Source organism: Sus scrofa, chromosome 1 (assembly GCF_054392235.1).
Source record: "Sus scrofa isolate SSC_HxYL_T2T_F1_AM1 chromosome 1, Sscrofa_HxYL_maternal_Yorkshire_Landrace_v2.0, whole genome shotgun sequence".
Classification (NCBI taxonomy): domain Eukaryota; kingdom Metazoa; phylum Chordata; class Mammalia; order Artiodactyla; family Suidae; genus Sus; species Sus scrofa.
The window spans coordinates 107,493,720-107,514,860 of NC_139383.1; the positions used below are offsets into that span (position 1 = coordinate 107,493,720).

General features: G+C 47.4%; 1 protein-coding gene across 50 annotated transcripts in view; it reads left to right on the plus strand.

Annotated features, from left to right (window-relative positions):
• The window catches only part of CTIF (cap binding complex dependent translation initiation factor), a 321,869-nt gene that overhangs the window by 30,776 nt on the left and 269,952 nt on the right, over positions 1-21,141 (plus strand). The window lies entirely within an intron of this gene.

Sequence of the window (21,141 nt, forward strand, 5' to 3'; positions counted from 1 at the left end):
CCCATACCCCGTGCTGGAATGCAAGGTCTCAATCTCAGCAGCTGGGGCTTCCTGGTGTGTGCTTTTGACAGAATTCCTCTCCTGATGGGGAGCCTCTGGGACTCCTCTTGGATTCCTCTTTGCCTGGCCCCTGCCTCCCCAAAGCTGGTAGGGAAGAGAAAGGACATAAAACCCTAGATTAGGTCGTGTGCCTGGCCACCAGCTGGGGGGAAGCCTTTTGAGGTGAAAAAGTTGAGATTTTTATGGCCAAGATGAACTTGCTGTGTGGGGGGTTGCCCTCCCAGGATTTGGGGGCAAGGTGGGGAGGCGGGTGGTCCAGCCACAGCACAGTGGGGACCTCCTTCCATGCGCTGACAGCCACCCATTTCCGCTGCTCACGTTTGGAGGCGACAGCTGGAACAGCAGCTGCTGCCTCTGGGGCCAGCCTCTTCCTCTGAAATGACTCTCAGAGGGGCATTTCTCTCTGGGGTAGGAACTCTGGTTCTTTCCTCATCCAGAAAAAAAAAAACAAAACAAAACCCTTGGAAAGACTGCAGAAGTCCCCTTAAGGAGAGCTCTAGGTAGATGGCAAGAGAAGGACTTTGAGGAAGGGTAATACTCCTGAAATTACGGAGTTCCCATCCTGGCTCAGCAGTAACAAACCCGACTAGTATCCATGAGGATGCTGGTTCAATCCCTGGCCTCACTTAGTGGGTTGAGGATCCGGCATTGCTGTGAGCTCTGGTGTAGGTCACAGATGTGGCTCTGATCCCACACTGCTGTGGCTGTGGTGTAGGCTGGCAGCTGTAGCTCCCATTGGACTCCTAGTCTGGGAACTTCCACATGCAATGGGTGTGGCCCTAAAATGACTAACTAACTAACTAAATAATGCTGCTGAAGTTGGGCCTAAAGGACATTACTTCCTGGGCACTCCTATTCTGCTTACAGTGCCCCACAGCCAGCGGCCCAACTCGCTGGGGCCTGGCTGAGAGACTGAAGCAGGTAGTCAATGAGATAATAGTCTCATTTATTCAACAGATTTAGTCAATTAATATTTTTGAGCAGCGTCTTTGTAGCAGGCTTTTTTTTTTTTTCTAGGTGCTGAGAATATATCAAGTGAACAAAACAGACAAGTTCTTGCCCTTGAAGTCTAGTCTTAGAATATGAGAAAAAGCCCTCTCAAATCTATAAATAGTAACCCATTGAGTTACGTGGGCATTGGTGTAAGGATCATTGGCTTTGTGCCAAGGAGGTGGGGACAGTGTACTTGGGATGCCCAGGAACAGAGGGAAGCAGAAATCTTGTCACTAAAGGCCAGTTGGGTAGAGGAGACATCCAGCACTCTTGCCATGTGGCAGGAAGCAGGGAGGAAAGGGATTCTGTTTATGAAGTCGAGCTTGTAAAAAAGCTGTTTCTGAATATGTTTTGAGTGTAGTTAACTTATCCAAGACTGATCTTCTGCTAGATCAACAAGGGTTATTAAGGATTTTCTTTTGCCCAGGTACCTGGGGCTTATGGGAAGACATTTTCCTTGCCTTAGGGACTGTATGGTTAAGTGATTTGGAAATAAAGCAAGGGCAAGTCTGTTCAGAGTTACTTCATATGGCTGGGCCTGAGAGTACTGTGGAAAGAACTCAGTGAGTGCAGTCTGGGAAGGCTTCCTGGAGGAGGTGGCTCCAAGCTACTCAGAAGTGGGGGAGTTCCTGCCATGGTGCAGGGGGTTAGGAATCCAACTGCAGTGGCTCAGAGTTCTGTGGAGGTGTGGGCTTGATCCCCAGCCCAGCACAGTGGGTTAAAGGATCTGGCACTGCCATACCTGTGGTGTAGGTTGCAGCTGTGGCTTGAATTCGATCCCTGGCCTGGGAACTTCCATGTGCCGTGGGTGTGGCCATAAAGTAAACAAAATATTACAAAGTAAAGAAGTGGGGAAGGTGTTCCCAGAGATAAGAGATGTGGTAACACATGAGCATGGCCTGTGTTCTTAGGGCAGTGTGACTGGCCTGTCACAGGGGAGTTGTTGGGGGGTGACAAGAGATCAGAGAGTGGGGGGCAGTGCAGGCCAGTGGGGGCTTCATGGGGCCTGTACCTGGGAGCCACTGAAGATTTTACAGCAGATGAGTAGCCTGGTAACAGTGGTGTTTTCCAGTATTTCAGGTGTCAGATGGTGGGAGGGAGCTGGGAGCAGACAAATGTGAGTCCACAGTATGGGGTCCCGCCTAACAAGTCACAGGGACCACAGATAAATCACTTTCTGCACCTCAGTTTTCCGCATCTGTAAAATGAAAGTAAGGTTTCTAATCCTGGCTATTTCACAGATTTGTTGTGAGTCTTAATTTTATGAATGTGAGCAACAATGCCTTAAAAAAGAAGAAAAAGTAAAGTGTTAATTCAAGAAAAAAAAAAAAAATCCAGGCTAATGGTGTCAGGATCTCCTTCTCACCTTGGCTTTCTGACTTAGGAGACTGCATGAAGTGAGAGAGAAATCTCGCAATTGTGGGTGAAGGATGTGGTCCAGGCATCAGAGAACCAGGGAGAGGGCAGTGAACTCACATCATCTACATTTAATTCTCCCTTTCTGCCCCGAGGTAGGGGAGGTGAGGTGTCCTTGAGCTCACAGGCTCATCAGCAGTGCAGCCCTGCTGGGAACAGGACACTGACAGACTCTCAGTTTGGTAGCCTGCTTGGCCTGCCATCACAAAGTGCCTCCGCTGGAAGCTTAAACACCAGAGGTTAATTTCCTCATGACTCTGGAGGCTAGAAGTCTAAGATCAAAAATTGGTTGGAAACTGAGCAGTGGCAACGAATCTGACTAGTATGTGTGAGGATTCGGGTTCGATCCCTGGCCTTGCTCAGTGGTTAAGGATCCAGCATTGCTGTGAGCTGTGGTGTAGGTTGCAGACATGGCTTGGATCTGGTGTTGGTATGGCTGAGGCAGAGGCCATAGCTCTGATTCGACCCCTAGCCTGGGAACGTCCCTATGCTGTGGGTGCTGCCCTAAAAAAAAAAAAAAAGAAAGAAAAAAAGTTGGTTGGAGATCCCATTGTGGCTCAGTAGGTTAAGAACCTGACATGGTGTCCATGAAGATGCAGGTTCAATCACTGGCCTCGCTCAGTGGGTTAAGGATCCAGCATTGCTGCAAGCTGTAGCGTAGGTCACAGATGTGGCTTGGATCCCACATTGCTGTGGCTGTGGTGTAGGCTGGCAGCTGTGGCTCCAATTTGACCCCTAGCCTGGGAACTTCCATATATTGTGAGTGTAGCTATAAAAAGATTAAAAAAAAAAATTGATTTCTCCTGAGGCCTCTCACTTGGCATAGGGATGGCCACTTCTCACTGTGTTCTCATGTGGTCTTCCCTCTGTGTGTATCACCTTAAAAGGACAGCAGTTGTACCAGACAAGGGCCCACCTTAATGCCTTCATTTCCCCTTAATCACCTCTTTAGAGGCATCATCTCCAGGGAGTTCCCTAGTGGCCTAGTGGTTACGGATCTGGTGTTGTTACTGTTGTGGTGGGTTCGATCCTTGGCCTGGGAACTTCTGCATGCTGTGGGTGCCCCCCTCCCCAAAAAGATACCATTTCAAATACAGCCACATTCTGGGGTACATAGGACTCAGCGCATGAATTTAGGGGAGGGGGCACAATTCAGCCCATAACACTTTCTTTCAGAATTTCCAGAGTATGTACAATTTTGGGTAGAAAGTTACCCTCCTGGAGGAAAAGGGAAATAAGACTTGAAAATCTCTGGGATCTGTCATAGACCTGATTTTGGGGACGAGGGCACCATTGAGAATTGTGACAAGCCAAACATAGATGAATAAAGGATTTAGTGCTCTTGGCAAACTTGAATTAAATTCCCTCAGGGAAACTTCATAAACAATCCCCTCCCCCCAAATTTCAAAAAAGCTCGATTAACTTGCTTTATAAAAGATTTCATCAGGAGTTCCCTGGTGGCTCAGTGGGATTAAGGATCCGGCATTGTCACTGCTGTGGTGGGGGTTCTATCCCTGGCCTGGGAACTTTTACATGCTGTGGGGGAAGCCTCAAAAAAAAAAAAAAAAAAAAAAAGATTTTGTAACAGGGTTTCCTTTATTTTTTAAAAAAATTTTTTTTGTCTTTTTGCTATTTCTTTGGGGCCGCTCCCATGGCATATGGAGGTTCCCAGGCTAGGGGTCGAATCGGAGCTGTAGCCACCAGCCTACGCCAGAGCCGCGTCTGCGGCCTACACCACAGCTCACGGCAACACCGGATCATTAACCCACTGAGCAAGGGCAGGGACAGAACCCGCAACCTCATGGTTCCTAGTCGGATTCGTTAACCACTGCGCCACAACGGGAACTCCAGGGTTTCCTTTAAATACTCAACCTCACTGCTGTACTTAGTGGCTTAATATCATGTGATTAAAGTACTACGTTTTCAGAGCCTAGCCATTAAAGGCAGCAGAGACAGCCTGTAATTAAAATTTTGCTGAACCTCCTTCCCCCACAGACCAGTTCAGTTTACAACAGTTGACAGTTAGAGCAGCTGAGGCACTGGTGAGTCTCCTGTGTTTTCCGCTCCAGCCAGGTGTGTATGGAGATCCTACCAGGCTAGTGGGGAGCCAGCATTGGGTCAAACCCCACCTAGTCCTTCTTGACCAGGGTCACTTGGGGGGTAGTGATATTGGGCTCCATTCAGTTTTGAGGGCAAGGAGACCTAGGCCAGTGTGTATTGAGTGTTGCCCAGATCTGATGTTAGCACTTTCACCCTACAAATATTCACTCTTATCAGAGCTGCAGACATGGCCAAGTGGACTAACTCCTGGTCCCCGGTAAATGGAGCACATTGCGTGGGGCCAGGAGAGGAAGCTGAGATCAGAACGAGGCCCTTCCTCACCCCTAAGAGCAGGGGAGAGCATGCACAGCCAGGAAAACGCAGGGAGGCATATCATGAATCTTAGAGCGTAAAAGAATGTGTGTGTGTGTGTGTGTATAATTGGGTCACTTTACTGCACAGCAGATATTGACAGAACATTGTAAATCAACTACAATAAAAAAATTGAAAAAAAGAAAAAAAGCTGACAGTTAACTGGGAGGAAGAACGCTTGTCACCCAGAGCAGAGGAAACTGGAGTTTAATAAAGCCAGTTGCTTGTTGAATATTAGATTCTGTCCTTCCATCTTACTTTGTTAGTTTGTTTATTTATTTATTTATTTTTGTCTTTTGTCTTTTTAGGGCCACACCCATGGCATATGGAGGTTCCCAGGCTAGGGGTCAAATCAGAGCTGTAGCTATCAGCCTACGTCACAGCTACAGCAACTCCGGATCCGAGCCATGTCGTCAACCTACACTACAGCTCACAGCAATGCCAGATCATTAACCCACTGGGCAAGGCCAGGGATCAAACCAACCTCCTTATGAATACTAGTCAGATTTGTTTCCACTGAGCCACGACAGGAACTCCATGTCCCAGGTTTTTGGGATGCACTTTGGGGCAAGAGATCCTGTGACAGGTGCTTGGGCTTGAGGGACCTCGGTGCTGGGAAGTCTAGACACAGTGTACCCTTAGCTCCACACCTCCCCCTCTACCTGGTGCCCTGAGGCCTCATTCAGACCCCTCATTGCCATTCAGGTCAGAGGATTTGTTCTTTGATTCTGCTTCAGATTGTTCTTTGAAGCCATTTGGGTGGCTTCCTTGCCCTTCTGTGCTGAGTTTTTCTCGGCTGTGGCTGCCTCCATGCCCTTTTGTGCCAGTGCACATCTCTTCAGAGCCTGGAGGCTGTCAGGGTCTATAAACCAACTCAAAGAAACCAACCCTTGAGTATTGGTTAGTAACAGACATCAGAAATAACTACTACTGGAGTTCTCTTGTGGCACAGTGGGTTAAGGATCTGCCATTGTCACTGCAGTGACTCAAGTTGCTGTGGCATGAGTTTGATCCCTGGCCTGGGAACTTCCACATGCTTTGGGTGCAGGAGAAAAAGGAAGGAAGGGAAGAGAAGGGAGGGAGGAAGGAAGAAAGGAAGGAAGGAATAAAGAAAGAAGAAAGGAAGAAAAAAAGAAAGCAGGGGATAAACCAGTGCTTAAATAAGATAGAGATTGTTTCTCTCGCATTAAAGAGGCCCGGAGGTAGGGTGGCCAGAGCTGGTATGCTTCTTCCATGCACCTTAGGCCACTTCCATCTTTTTGTACCACTATTATCTGCATGGAGCCCTTTTATTCAGGATCACCTCATGGTCCAACATGGTTGCTGGAGTACCAGCTATCACACAGGGTCATTCTGAGCCAGAAGGAGGAGGAACTAGGGTCATTTTCATTGATCACCTCTATCTGCAAGGGAGGCTGGGAAATGTAGTTTTTCAGCTGAGCACTTACCCAAGATTCTGTTAATAGCTCCCTGAGGGCGTGGCTTTGTGTCCCATCTCTATCTGCACTGTGGCACATGTGAGATGCTGCTGATGGGGCAGGTGAATGAGACAAGGCACAGGGGAAACTCCACTTCTGCTTAGTCATCAATAAGCCCAAAGGACCAAGCATCTCAAAGAGCAGCAGGACTGTGCACGGGCTGGGGCCTGGCCCCACTTCATACGTTAATAAGTCATTTACTTCAAGCCTCAGTTTCTCCATCTGCAGAAAGGGTATAATCCTACTCCTGAAGATTTGAGGCAAGGCTTGAATGAGTCAATAGACTTTACATTACTATATAAATGGATGTTTGTGGTAGTGAATTGCAGCTTATTTAACTTCTCAGACTCTTCCCTTCCCTTTAGGTAAAGTCTAGAGGATTAAAATTACTTTTCTGAGCTCCATTATGTATATTAACTTCTCTCTCAAAGTCTCCACCCCACCCATCCAAGCCACAGGAATCATAATAGCCCCTTATGTTTCCAGATGTCTTTCTTCTGAATTGCTCAAAACCTTAATTATCTCTGGACCATCTAATATTCCAAGATACGGAGAGGGCAGGAATTATTATTTCCATCTGAAAAATGGGCAGATAACCCACGTGGGGTCAAAGCTGCAACTAAAACTGGGTCTTCTGATTCCAAACCCAGAGCTCTTTCTCCTGAAGTAGTATTTACTGACTTTTTTGGGGGGATCGCTCTTGTGACATGCAGAAGTTTCCAGGCCAGGGATTGAACGTGCACCACAGCAGCAACCCAAGCCACTGCAGTGAGAACACTGGATCCTTAATCCGCTGAGCCACCAGGGAACTCCCCCGACCTTTTGTTTTAAAACAACAGATGCAGTGCTTCAAAATAATCCTTTGTCAGGGGTCCAGTGCACAACACAGGAAACGGAATGACACTGGCCACCGTGACCCACAAATCACCTCCTTGGGAAGTGCCCCTAACTCTCCATGGGGTCCCATAGTGGGCTATTCTTGGTTCTTCAGGAGGCATCCACTTACCCAGCTGTCTAGTGTCTCATGAGTTTTCAGTGCTCTGGGTGGACACAGGAAATAGAAGCCTCAGCCCTCCCCTTAGCTGGGGAGATGAGCAACGTGGTCAGTGTGTGGCAATGAATAGATGTCATCCCACCTTGATTTGGTTCCAGCCGGTAGTGGAGACCCTCCCAGTCTGGCCCCATCCACCAGCCCATCCCAGACTCCCCTACTCTCCTAATTCGTTATCCTAAATAGGTTCTCAAGTAGTTCTTTCATGCTCAAAAGAATTATAAATTGTGTGGTATAACCACATCCCCCCAATACAAGTAATTATAACTTATGATCCATTTTTCCTTTTTTGTATTTGAACGCTTCCTTACTGTTTTCTTGCCAAGCTTCCTAACTTTTTAATGACTCTGCCTTCTCTGTGGTCCACATTCATTGTCTAATAGAAATTTCATCTAAAAAATTTGTTTGAACAAGTTGTACACTGGGTTCCCACTGTAGTGCAGTGGGATCGGTGGCATCTTGGCAGCACCAGGACACAGGCTCAATCCCCAGCCCAGCGTGGTGGGTTAGAGTATCTGACGTTACTGCAGCTGCAGCATAGATTGAAACTGTGGCTTGGATCTGATCCTTGGTCTGAGAACTCCATATGCTGCAGGGAGGCAAAAAAAAAAAAAAAAAAAAAAAAAAAAAGTAACACACAGTTTAAAGTCAAGGAGTTCCCATTGTGGCTCATCAGGTTAAGAACCTGACTAGTATCCTTGAGGATGTGGGTTCGATCCCTGGCCTTGCTCGCTCAGTGGGTTAAGGACCCAGCATTGCCACAAGCTGTGGTGTGCATTGCAGATTTGTCTCGGAGCTGAGGTGGCTGTGGCTGGCAGCTTCAGCTCTGATTCCACCCCTAGCTTGGGAACCTAAAATAATAATAATAATAATGTCAAAATAAAAAGATATGCTTTGGCAACAACTGAATGTCCATCAACCAATCAATGGATAAACAAAGTGTAGTATATCCACAGAATATTATTCAGCCGTAAAAAGGAATGAAACACTGAGACATGCTACAATTTGGATGAAGCTTGAAAACATTCTGCTAAGTGAAAGAAGCCAGAGATGTTTCCATTTATAAGAAATATCCAGAATAACTAAATTCATAGAGACAGAATGAAGTTTGGGGGTTACCAGGAGGGGGAGTTTGGAGGAATTAAGTAATTACTTAGTGGGTACAGGGTTTTCTTTTGATGTGATGAACATATTTTGGAACTAGATAGAGGTAGTGGTTGCATAGCAACGTGAATGCACTAAATGCCACTAAATTGTACAATTTAAAATGCCTTAGATGGGGAGGACCCATTGTGGCTCAGTGGTAAAAAACCTGACTAGTATCCATAAGGGTGTGGGTTCAATTCCTGGCCTCGATCAATGGGTTAAGGATCTGGCATTGCCATGAGCCATGGTATAGATCGCAGATGTGGCATGGATCCTGCTTTGCTGTGGCTGTGGTGTAGGCTGGCAGCTGCAGCTCCAATTTGACCCCTAGCCTGGGAACTCCCATATGCCACAGGTGTTGACCTAAAAATTAAAATAAAATAAAATAAAATAAAATAAAATAAAATAAAATAAAATAAAATGCCTTGGATGGAATTCCTGCTGTGGCGCAGGGGATGGGTGGCATCTCTGGGGTGCAGGTTCCACCCTTAACTCTGGCACAGTGAATTAAAGATCTGGTGTTGCTACAGCTGTGGGGTAGGTTGCAACTGTGGCTCAGATCTGATTTCTGGTCAGGGAACTCCATATGCCACAGGGTGGTCAAAATAGAAAAAATAAAATAAAATAAATTTTAGAAATAAAATAAAATTCCTTGGAATTCCCAGTGACTCACTGGGTTATGGATATGGCATCATCACTGCTGTAGCCCAAGTTTGATTCCTGGCCCAGGAACTTTTGTATGCCTCAGGAGTAGCCAATAAACAAACGAACAAATAAAATGCCTTAATTTCATGAAGATGGTTAATTTTATGTTATGTAAATTTCACCTCAAGAATTTAAAAAAAAAGATGATACGGTCTGTGAAGTATGGATTGTTTTTATTTTGTTCCCACCCATCTGTCCCTTTCTTTTTGCCCTACTCCTTCCCTAGAGGTAAAAATTTTTGAAAAAACTTTTATTATTGAAAATTCCAAAAGATATAAAGGTGGACAAAATGGTATAATGACATACTGGGTACCTACCGCCCAGCTTCCATAGTCATCATCTTGTGGCCAAGCTTGATTCTTTTCTATTGTCCATTCTCCTATCCCTGGATTTTTTGAAGCAAATCCCAGACACTATGTAATTTCACTTATAAATAATAAATTTGTATAGGTCAGAAAAATAACTGTTTAAAAGCAACCACAATATGTACCACTTTCATTAATATTTCATGGAGTTCCCATTGTGGCTTAGCAGACTTGAACCTGACAAGTATCCATGAGGATGCGGGTTAGATCCCTGGCCTCACTCAGTGGGTTAAGGATCTGGCATTGCCACGAGCTGTGGTATAGGTCGCAGATGCAGCTTGGATCTGGCATTGCTGTGGCTGTGGCATAGGCTGGCAGCAATAGCTCCAATTCGATCCCTAGCCTGGGAATTCCATATGTTGCAGGTGCGGCCGTAAAAAGCAAAGATAAATAAATAAATAAAAGTGGAAAGTATTATAAAAAATATTTCATTTCTCCTTTCAATTTTTCTTCATGCCCTACAAGGAATATATTCTAATTTCCCCTGTTCTTACATCAAAGGGACCATGCTGAAAAGGCTATTCTATACTTGTTTCCTTTCTACCTTACAGAACATTCTGTAGATCTTTTCTCTCTCAGTGCACAGGGATATTCCTCATTTTTTTCCTAAGTGTATAATATTCTATCATGTGGATATATCCTACTTTATTCACCCATCCCCTGTTTCCAGTGGTTTTCAGTCTTTTCCTTCTGATAGTCTGAGCAGGACACTGTGCAGACTGAGGGCTCAATGGTCTTGAGAAACCTGGATTAGGCAGATTCGGAGAGACAGAACCAGTAGAGAGAGGGAGGGAGGGAGAATTCACCTCGGATGAGCTTGAGCTTCCTTCCCACATGGTGGTCTCAGTGGCCGTGGCCTTATTGCAAGGTGGCTGCCTTCTCTCAGAACCCAAAGTGAAAGCTGCCAGGCCTTCTTCAGTTTTAGGCCTGGAACGAGCATTATGTCACTTCTGCTGTATTGCTAACATCTGGCCTCACACTGGGACATGCTAACACTGCCATCCCTATAGGGAATGTAGAAGAATGTCTGGATAAAATATTAGCTGTTTTATTAGAGCTTTGGACTGTCTGAGGACTTGCTCTGCAGATGACCTCCTGTGTGACTTAGCCCAAGACTCACTCCCCTGAATCTCTAAAATGGGAACAATGGAAATACCGCTGCCAGGTCCAAATGAGATAAGACAACAAATAGTAGCTGTGAAAGGTGTTGGCAGCTGGGTGAGGCAGGGGTTTTGGAATCTCCCTCCCTGGAGCTCCCATCCCCAGACACTAGTCCTGCCTCTGCTGCTGGCACTTGTGGGGGTTACACATGGGCGGGTCGGATTTGAGTCCATGAGGCTCGAGAGGCTGGCTTACTGATTATTGAATATCCACCAGGGCATCATGGCTTTTATGTCTTTTCTCACATCAGTTCTGTAAGGCAGTGACACTTTTGCTCCTTGGACAGCGTCCCCATGGTGACATAGCTGAGTGACAGAGCCAGAACTCCAGCTTGGGCCCTCCAGGCTCCAAACCCCGTGCCCTTTACCCACAAAGCTGGCTGGGAAGAGAGACTCTTGGCAGAATATCAGACTTTAGCTTACTGCGAACATTGCTGGCTTTAATTAGATTAATTGTCTCTTTTCTTTTGCCTTCAAGGGGGTTTAAAGACGATGTGGTGGGATTATGGCCATGCGCACCATGAGTAGATCTGTTAAGTGTGGGCATGAGATCCTCCAAAGCCCGAGAGGCAGCCCCCCATTTAATTCACCCGAACGCCCTGCCGAGGAGCCCCCCTCATCGCAGGACGGGGCAGGGATGGTTGGTGGAGACCCAGCTTCTTGGTCTGGTTCTACCTCCCCCCGCCCCCCGGATATTCTCTACCCCTCCCAGGCCAGGACTATCACAGATGCTCCCCGTCTGTCATGCACTTCTAGAAATGCTGCTCTGCACACCTCTGTGCTGGGTTGTGGCCCGAGCCCCAAGCCCTGGTTATCCAGAGTCAGTAAAGCAACCACTTACTACCTAGTTTGTTTCCAGGGTAAACCGTGGAAGTCAGGGCTTTTGCCTGGATTAAGGCCTTAGCAAATGAGAATGCTTTTCCAGTCTCAGTCTTTGGCTCTTCACCACAGGGAGCCAACAACAGACATTTGTAGAGGGCAGCCCAGGGCATGTGCCAGGCGGGCCAAGTGGGAGAAATATGCATAGTGGATCAGTTAGCCTCACAGAGAACACACTGCAGGATAATCCGGGCTTGCAGATCGTCCCTCTCTGACCTTGGACAGCAGTGCCGGCATGCAGGGCCCCCAGGCATGCCTGCCCGCCCTGACGTCAGAGGGTGCTGAGGGGTGGGCCTGCCTTTGGGGAGCTGTGGGTGTGTGGTCACTCGCATGGAAGCTGCTCGGGGCCATGCTGACCCTGGGAAGGGCAGATGTGGCCTTTGGGGCTTTGCCAGGCCAGCCGCCCGCCTGGGAGAGAAGCATGGCCTTTCCCCTTCTCCTCCGGCCTGGCCATTTCTACTGGGAAACCAAAGGCATAAGCATCTTGCAGTAACTAACTAGGGTGCTGCCAGGCCCACTGGTACCTTACGACGTTTCCTGAGAGGGGCCTTTTTGTTCATCTGAGGACCTTCCTCTGTTTCCCCGCATCTTGCTGGCATCTCCCCCTAGCCCCCGCCCAGGCCTCACCACCCCTCTCACTTTCTGAGTCCTGCTTCTGTGCAGTTCTGTACTTCAGCCAACACAAACACCAAAATAAGTAGGCGAAAAGCCACCTCTGAACAGAGACTCTTCTCGTTTTTCAGATTCACGGTGCCAGGTAAGGCGTCACTGTTTCATCGCTGAAACCGTCTCCAATAAGACCAGATAAAAACCCAGTTCCAAGTACAGGATTTGCCTGTAACACAAATAAAAGAAATAAAGAGAAAGGGACATGGGTAGGATTCGGCTGTGCAAATGCACCTTGTCAGATTCTTCTATTTAGATTAATTCCCCTGTTCTCCTTCATAAGCCTAGTGTTCAGGAATATTAAGGCTTGTCTTCTGTGTGGTTTTGGTGTCAGGCTTTCTCCATCCAGAGGATAATATCTTTTTTTTTTTTCATTTTTTTTTCCAAGTTCTATCGAAGTATAGTTGATTTACAATGTTGTGATATGTTCTGCTGCACAACAAAGTAATTTAGCTATACATAAACACATCCATTCTTGTTCACATTGTTTTCCCACATAGATTATCGCAGGATGCTGGGGAGCGTTCTCTGTGCTATACAGCGGGTCCTGGTTGGCCAGTCATCTCATATGCCTCAGTGTGCGTATGCCAATCCTAAATCCCCTCCATTCCCCCCTTTACTCCCTCGTAGGGGATAATAGTCTAAAGAGTTGAAATTGCTAATTATTCTTAAAAGCTTGAGAGCCGCTGGGGTGGAATGTGTGATATTAGGGCACTTGGTGTTGCCGTAGGGACAGCACATGTGTGCAAGGAGCCCCCAGGGGAGTTACCGAAGATAAGTCATTGTCCCTGCCTGGGCAAAGCATCGGAGTGTGGATGTTACCAGAGGATGTCCGGAAAGCACCGGCAGGGGTCGGAGTCACAGTCTCAGTGCCCCACGGTGACCCAGGAGGAGAGGGAGCTACTCAGAGTCCCTATGTCATGGTGACAGGCTGACCCGGGGACTCAGACAGCCTCGTGGAAACTTGAGTTAGAACTTAAAAGAGAAAACACAGCAAGAAGTTGGGCTCTAGAGAGATGCTGTCTCATCCCTGGGGAGCTTGGAGTATGGGGACGATGGAACCTGACCTGTGTCCCTGCCTGGGGACCAGAGAACTGTGACAGATTCAGGATTTTAAGGCAGGTGGTGTCAAAAGCCACATCCAGAAGAAAATAGTCTTTTGGGACCTATTCTTTCACCTTAAATATGTTAATCCAGAGGCTGTGGAAGGTCTGGTTCCTGACGAGTCTCCTTCCTTCCATCTGACTTCTCTCAACCTGAACTTCCTTCTGGTTTAACTTTATTTGTCTTCAGCCTGGACATCTATGTGTAGGGCCTCAGCCATGAGTGGCCCTCATTTCCAGTTCTTTCTCTCCTACTTTTTTTTTTTTTCTTTTTACAGCCACACCCATGGCATGTGGAGGTTCCCAGGCTAGGGGTGGAGTCATCAGAGCTACAGCTGCTGGCTTATGCCACAGCCACAGCACGCAGGATTTGAGCTGCATCAGCGACCTACCTTGCAGCAACGCTAGTTCCTTAACCTGCTGAGCAAGGCCAGGGATCGAACCTGCATCCACATGGATCCTAGTCGGGTTCATTAACTGCTAAGCCATGAAGAGAACTCCTAAAGTAGGTGACTTTAAACTGTTATATTTGGAATGAATGGGTAATAAGTCATTGTCCCTGCTTGGGCAAAGCGTTTTCAGATTGTTTTCCCACATAAATTATCACAGGATACCGGGTAGCATTCTCTGTGCTATACGGCGAACGAGTTCTGATTGGCCAATCATCTCACATGCCTCAGTGTGCATATGCCAATCCCAAATCCCGTCTGTTCCCCCCCTTCACCCCCCACAGGGGATAGTCATCTAAAGCCTACTGTACAGCACAGTGTTGTATGTGTGATTGGGTCACTGCTGTACAACAGAACTTGAAGAAGCACTGTAAATCAACTATACTTTAAAAATAATAAAAAAAGTAAAAAAAAAATAAAGTAGGTGACTTTGATATATTCACAGTGTTGTACAACCATCACTGCTATCTGGAACATCATCTTTTTTTTTTTTTTTTTTTTTATGCTTTTTAGGGCCGCATCAGTGGCATATGGAGGTTCCCAGGCTTGGGGCCAAATCAGAGCCGGCCACAGCCACAGCCACAGCCACAGCAGCTCGGGATCAGAGCTGCATCTGCAACCTACACCACAGCTCACGGCAATGCCGGATCCTTAACCCTCCGAGCGAGGCCAGGAATCGAACCCTCAACCTCATGATTACGAGTCAGGTTCATTAACCACTGAGCCACAGCAGGTGGAACATCTTCTAGAGACATCACTTTCTAGACCCTCATCACCCAGAACATTTTCATCACCTCCTGTACCCATTCTCGGTCACCCCGTTTCTCCCCAACTCCCTCAGCTTCAGGCAACCTCTAATTGACTGTCTTTCTCCATAGATTTGCCTACTCTGCACATTTCATATAAATGGAATCATGTATTGTGGAGTCTTTGTGTTTGACCCTGTATGCCAGGCTGTTTCTCCCAAGGTGGGAGGTCTTTCTTAGGGATCCCATCCTACCCTGTATGCTGGTCTCTGTGTCCCCTCCTCCATGATGCTCAGGTGTCAGAGGTGTGCCCAAGCCTCTGTGGAGGACAGGTCCCCTGGAAGCGCCTCCCCCCTTGCCCCCAGCCCCGGCAGTACAGAGATTCATGGGGGTGGGGGTGGGGGTGGAGATTAGATAGCAACTAACCCACTTTCTGGAAGCATCCAAGCCTCGCTCATCTCAGACACTCTCTTGTGCTGCTCTAGAAATAAGCTCCTTCCACAGTCCTGCCTTAGAGCCAAACTTTTTCATTTACCACCAAGATGCTGTGACTTTGCCGTCACACGTGCCCTCTCTAGCCTCATGCTGGCACTAGCTCTCTCACTTATTTTCATGGGTTTCCCATTTCACAGAGAAGGTGAGGGAGCAATGCTCTGTTTTCACAAATCTTGCAGCTGATTATGTGTGTGTGTGAAAAGTTTTTGACTTTTGGGGAAGAATCCTGAGATCTACCACAACCCGGTATGAATTGCACAATTTATTAGCCCTGCATCCAAAATTAGACCTTGTTCCTTGTATTTGTAAAAGGAGTTCTTGCCATAGGTCTGGGGGCTTTTGTTAGCACCCCACCTCCCAGTCCAAGAGTTTTTCTTCCCACCCCTATTCTTTTCTGCCTGGGTCCAATCCGAAAGGCTTCTCTCCCCTCGCTGGGTTCCTGCAGACTTCCTTTCTGGCATTTCTCTCACCGCTGGTGCTTCCTCTGAGGGAAGAGCAGGAATGAAGAGCAGCTGGTGAGGGGAGAGGAGGCTTTCTCTGTTGGCAAAAATGGATCAAAGCAAGCATCTGGGAAGACGGGGCTCCCACGAAGTTTGCTCCCTGGGGTCAGGCAGCCGGCAGCCCTTTACCTCATTTCTTTCTTTTTATTGCTCGCACGGGGCTGGAAAGCTTGCGTGTGCATCCATCCGGCAAGTGTTTATTGAACTTTAGGCAAGTACCTGGTACCCAACAAGATGTTATTACCTGTCGCCGGGAGGAAGGATGGCAGACGGGAAGGAGCTCCAGCTCCATGCAGGGAGGGAGGTATGATTAAGTATCAGAGGGTGCAGTTGGGACGTAAATCTTGGAGACTTTTAGGGAAATGGGAGGTCAGTGTGGGCCAAAGCAGGGGAGGCCTTGTGTCTGAGGTGGGTGCAGCGGCCCTGCTGGATGGGGGTGGTTTAGAGTTGGGTGGGGAAGGACCCATTTTGGAGGGAAAGGGTATCACTGTTCTTCTCCCGGGGCTGTCTTGTGTGACTTGGCATCTGAGAGGCCAGGAGGAGAGGCCCCAGGATGAAGCATCCCAGGAAGCAGGAGGCGGGGCCAGGGCATGTGGGGCGGGGCCCTGAGTGGGAGGTAGAGCCTGTGCCCACTGCCCAAAGAGGAATCATGATAAAATTTTACAAAGTCCAACTGACAACTTATGGGGCAGTTTAGGGATGTGTCCTGGGACCCAGGGTCAGGGAGGCTCAGTGAGGCCAGGGAGGCCCATCAGGAGCTGGCCTTGGTGCCCCAGGAAGCTGGTGCAGAGAGGTGATGGCAATGCAGATGGTATGGAAACATTGGCAGAACAAAGCGAAAGGGCTGAGATTGAAAGACTTTTTGGAGGAAGACCCCTCAGGACCTTATGCCTGTCTTTGGATGAAGGAGGCGCCTGGACGTGATGTTGATTCTGTGTGGTGACTGGGGTGGGGGGATAGGAGGACCAGCACTACTGTTGGTAATAATATGATAACTTGGATTACTTGTACCAGTGGTAGAAATAATATGATCATTTGGAATATTGCTACTAGTGGAGGTAATAATATGATCAGTTGTAATTCTGGTACTAGAGTAGGTAATAATACAGTCGTTTTGAGTATTGCTTCTAGTGGAGGTAATAACGAGATCATTTGGAGCACTGGTGCCAGTGGAGGTAATGTGATCATTTGAGCCATTACTCTGTGCTAAGCATTTTACCAACTCTAGTTTATTTAGTCCTTACAACAATCCCATGGGAATGGCCATATTTTACAGATTAGGAAACTGAGGCCTGGAGAATTGATTGCCTCAAGTGTCATGCCTAGTAAGGGGCAGAGCCTGGACACTGTCCTGTCTGCTGAACTGCACTGATGGTGCCATTTTAAGAGCAGGCGAATGTGTGTGTGTGTCAAGGACATGTCCCTCACTCCTTCTCCAGCCATGACTATGCTGGTGAGTAAGAGAGGAGAAAGGAAAGTGCCAGAGAGGCAACACCAACTTTCAGGGGCAGCCAGGCAGTGGGCCTGGGTGGAGCCCAAGTACAGCCCAAACCACTGTGGCTGTGTGACACCCCCACCTCTGTCCCATCTAGTCCTGGGGAAGTCTCCCTGCCCTAGCTTGGATGGGGGGCAGCAATGCTTGGAACACTGGCCAAAGAAGTTCTTAGGCGAGGAAGGATGGAGAGGTGGGCCAGGGAAAAGGATTTATGTCCAGCTGGTAGTTTGTGGAATTAGATGCTGCAAAAAATTTTAATGAATGTTCTGTTACCTTAATTTTCTTAGAGTGTAAAGTATTTAGGCATCATAAGGAGGAAAGCAATGACAGACCCAGGAGAGCTTTGAGTTCAGGTTGCACTGTTGTTTCTAGATTAGTAGATTGGCAGGGGAGGGAGCTGGACTATTTTTAGATGGCGCCGTACTAGTTTTGTAATTAACAGAATGCTCACAGCTACACATTCTCCTTACTCACGCTTTACTGTAATTAGTGTTTTAATCATATTCAAACAAGATCATAAGGTCTGTGAGGGCCTGGAACACGCCTGTCTCATTTGCTGTCCCATCCCCTGAGTTGGGCACGTGATCATGGCAGGAGGATTAATTCACCTGGAGGGGTTGTGGAAAGTGCTAACGACTGGGTAGCTGACCGGTGAGGTGGTTGCAAGAGCTTGATCAAAGCATGGAGGCAGAGGCAAGGGATGTCTAGGGAAAGGCAGGTGACACTGGCACAAAGTTGGGGACTGATGGAAAAGGGACAGGTCTTGAATATCAAGTTGCTTCTCTTTAGGGAGCCAGGACTGAAAACAAGGGCTTTGTTGAAAGAATGTGAATGTTTTCTGATGCTGGTCTTAATGCAGACACTACTAACATAGGCACTGTGGAATTAGGAAAAGGCATCCCTTATCTTGGTGGATGAATTTTGAAGAAAGCACCCTCTTTCCCTGCCCTCCCCAGGTGGCTGCAGTCTTGCAGGACATGTGGGGTAGGAGCTGCCTCTTAGCCATCACTCTCTTGGGAATATTATTTTTGAGTAGTACACAAACTGCACAACCGTCTCAGGTTACCCTTTTGAAATTTAAAGTCTGCGTTTAGGAGTTCCCAGCGTGGCTCAGTGGTTAGCGAACCCGACTAGTATCCATGAGGACTCTGGTTCAATCCCTGGCCTTGCTCAGTGGGTTAAGGATCTGGTGTTGCTGTGAGCTGTGGTGTAGATTGCAGATGTGGCTCGGATCCCGCATTGCTGTGGCTGTGGTGTAGCTGGCGGCTGTAGCTCTGAATCGACCCCTAGCCTGGGAACCTCCATATGCTGCGGGTGCGGCCCTAAAAAGACAAAACACACACACACACACACACAAAATAAGTCTGGGTTTAGTATCTTGCTGTTCTTTTCCGAAAGAACCAGGGAATGTTACCACTGGAAGTCAGAACCTTTACAAGCACGTTGTCCACAATTTCTAAATTTTGGTTCTGAACTCCGAAGAACATTACCATCACCCAAGGAGCTTATCAAAATGCAGATTCTTGTTCTCCAGACTCACATTGTGTGTGATCCAGGAGTCAGGACAAAGCCTAAGAATCTACATTTTTTTTTTTTTTTAACAGAACTAACCCAATTCTTCTATGTATAGAGAAGGAAACAGAGACCCAGAGAGGGACAGTGACTTGCCCAGGCGCATCTGAAGTGGAGTCGGGACCTGACCCCACTCTGGTGATTTTCGGTGCAGGCCTTGTTCCACCCATGCAGTGTCCCTCCCCGCCGCTCTGTCCCAGCTCCCCGTCTCTGACCATCTCCAAGCCCAGGAACCTGGCTCTGTACCATTTGGTTTGCTGCTCATGCTTCCATCAGTACCCCTACCCCTTAGTGGTAACAGGATTCTACTGAAGCGCAGTTTATCTACAGCATAAGGCATCAGTCTTAAGTGCACTGCCTGAAGGATCTGACAAATGTTTATATTCTTATAACCATTGCCAAGATCAATATAAACATCATTTCCATTACCCTGGAGGATCATCAGTGGTTCCAAAAGCATATTAGCAAGGCCAGTGAGGCGGAAGGCACCTCTTTGGGGAACAGCAATCACCTCTCCCATTTCGTCCCTGTGTGCCTGTATTCTCTGCAGTTTCCCTGAAGGGTGGGGCCTGGTCACTGGGCAAAACTCAGGGAGCAGCAGTAATGACTGGTTGCCAAGTTTCTCAAACCCAAAACACCTTCACTTACCAAGATAGACCAAGCTACAGGATCAAAGTGGTGTGTCTATTTGGACTGTCAACAGCATTTGAAGATTGTACAAAAAAAAAAAATCTGTCTTGTTGAAATGAAAAAAGTCATAGATCACCTCTGATAATGAATTTTAAATTACAGAAACTTGTCCAATAACTTTAATTTAAAAATGAAACTAGATATTGAAATAAATTTGATACTTTTTTATAAAAAAAAAAAAGTCATAGAGAGCCGAACAAAAATCTGATGCTGATGATAAAAAATTACCTTTCATGAAAGCTCCCACTTGGCCTGGGCTTCTCTCAACCCTGCCCTGGATTCCCCAGGGTAATGCAGCCTTGCTCCTGGCCAGGGCCAGCCTTGGGAGATTTAGAGAAGTGCCAGTGTATGACATTGTGGGGGCCCACCAGGGGGCCCCATGGATTTCTGTCAGGTTGGGGTGGGGCCTGAGAACTCAGCCTGGACACCCACACTACCCCCACCCCCAGAGGTGACCTGCTGGGCAGGATGCCAGACTTCCTTGCGAACTTGGTGGATGGCCCATCCTCAAAGGCTCTCCTTGAAGTCCACACTTTCAGGGCTGTGGACAGGGACCCTGTGGGATTATCCTCCCATCCCTTGGTTGGGCTGGAACATCCGAGAGATGCAATCTGGAGAGTTCCTGTTGTGGCACAGCAGAAATGAATCTGACTGTTATCCATGAGGATTTGGGTTTGAACCCCGACCTCACTCAGCGGGTCAGGAATCTGGTGTTGCCATGAACTGTGGTGTAGGTCCAAGACATAGCTCAGATCCCACGTTGCCGTGGCTGTGGTGTAGGCTGCGGCTGTAACCCTGATTCAACTTCTGGCCTGGGAATTTCCATGTGACATGGGGTATCCCTTAAAAAGCAAAAAAAAAAAAAAAAAAGAAAGAAAGGAAGAAAGATATTCAGTCTGCTCCAGCTGGAGAGGCTCCCTGGGACTTCGCTTAGGGGCACCGACCATCGTTTACTTCCCAGGCACAAATCAGCTCAGAGCATTTGAGCAGATGACCCAGCTGCTGAGAACTCCTACTGCTCAGCGATGCTGTTTCTGTTTCATATGCTGTTTTCTTCACGCTTTCTTTTCCTGCCTCAACGTCATGACTCTTTTCAGCTGAGTTAGGAAAAAACAAAACACAAAAACCAGTAACAACCTGTAGATGTGTCCCCCTTTGGGTGAACTCACATTTGTGAGCGATGTGGTTTTCTTATACCTGTGCTGACTCCAAGGGCTTGAAGGAAGACACCTGAACTGTGTGTGTAGCCTCTCCTCCCATTTCCCCTAGAGACACGCTGGCAAGTGAAAGTCAAAGACATCTTCGGTAATTTTCCTGATTGATTTTCTTGATTCCTAGCTTAGGCATACATTCAGGGGTTTTTAATTCTTGGCCAAATGGTCCTAGAGAAGGTAGGTTGTACACATCTCATCCCCTTTAGCTGAGTGTGAGTATATCTGTTTCCCTGACATTGGGTGCAGGTGTTCCTTTCCGCTCCTCCAGATTTGGTGGGTATGAAGTTATATCTCATTTGCCTTTGCATTTATTTGATTACTAGTGAGCTTGAAGTTTCTTCAGGAATTTGTAGGCTGTTTATATTTCCTCCACTGTAAATTTACTTTTTATGCTCTTTGCTCATTTTTCTTTTTTTAAATTTCTTTTTAGGACTGCACCTGTGGCATATGGAGGTTCCCAGGCTAGGGGTTGAATCTGAGCTGCAGATGACAGCCTACACCACAGCCACAGCAATGCCAGATCTGAACCGCATCTGTGACAACACA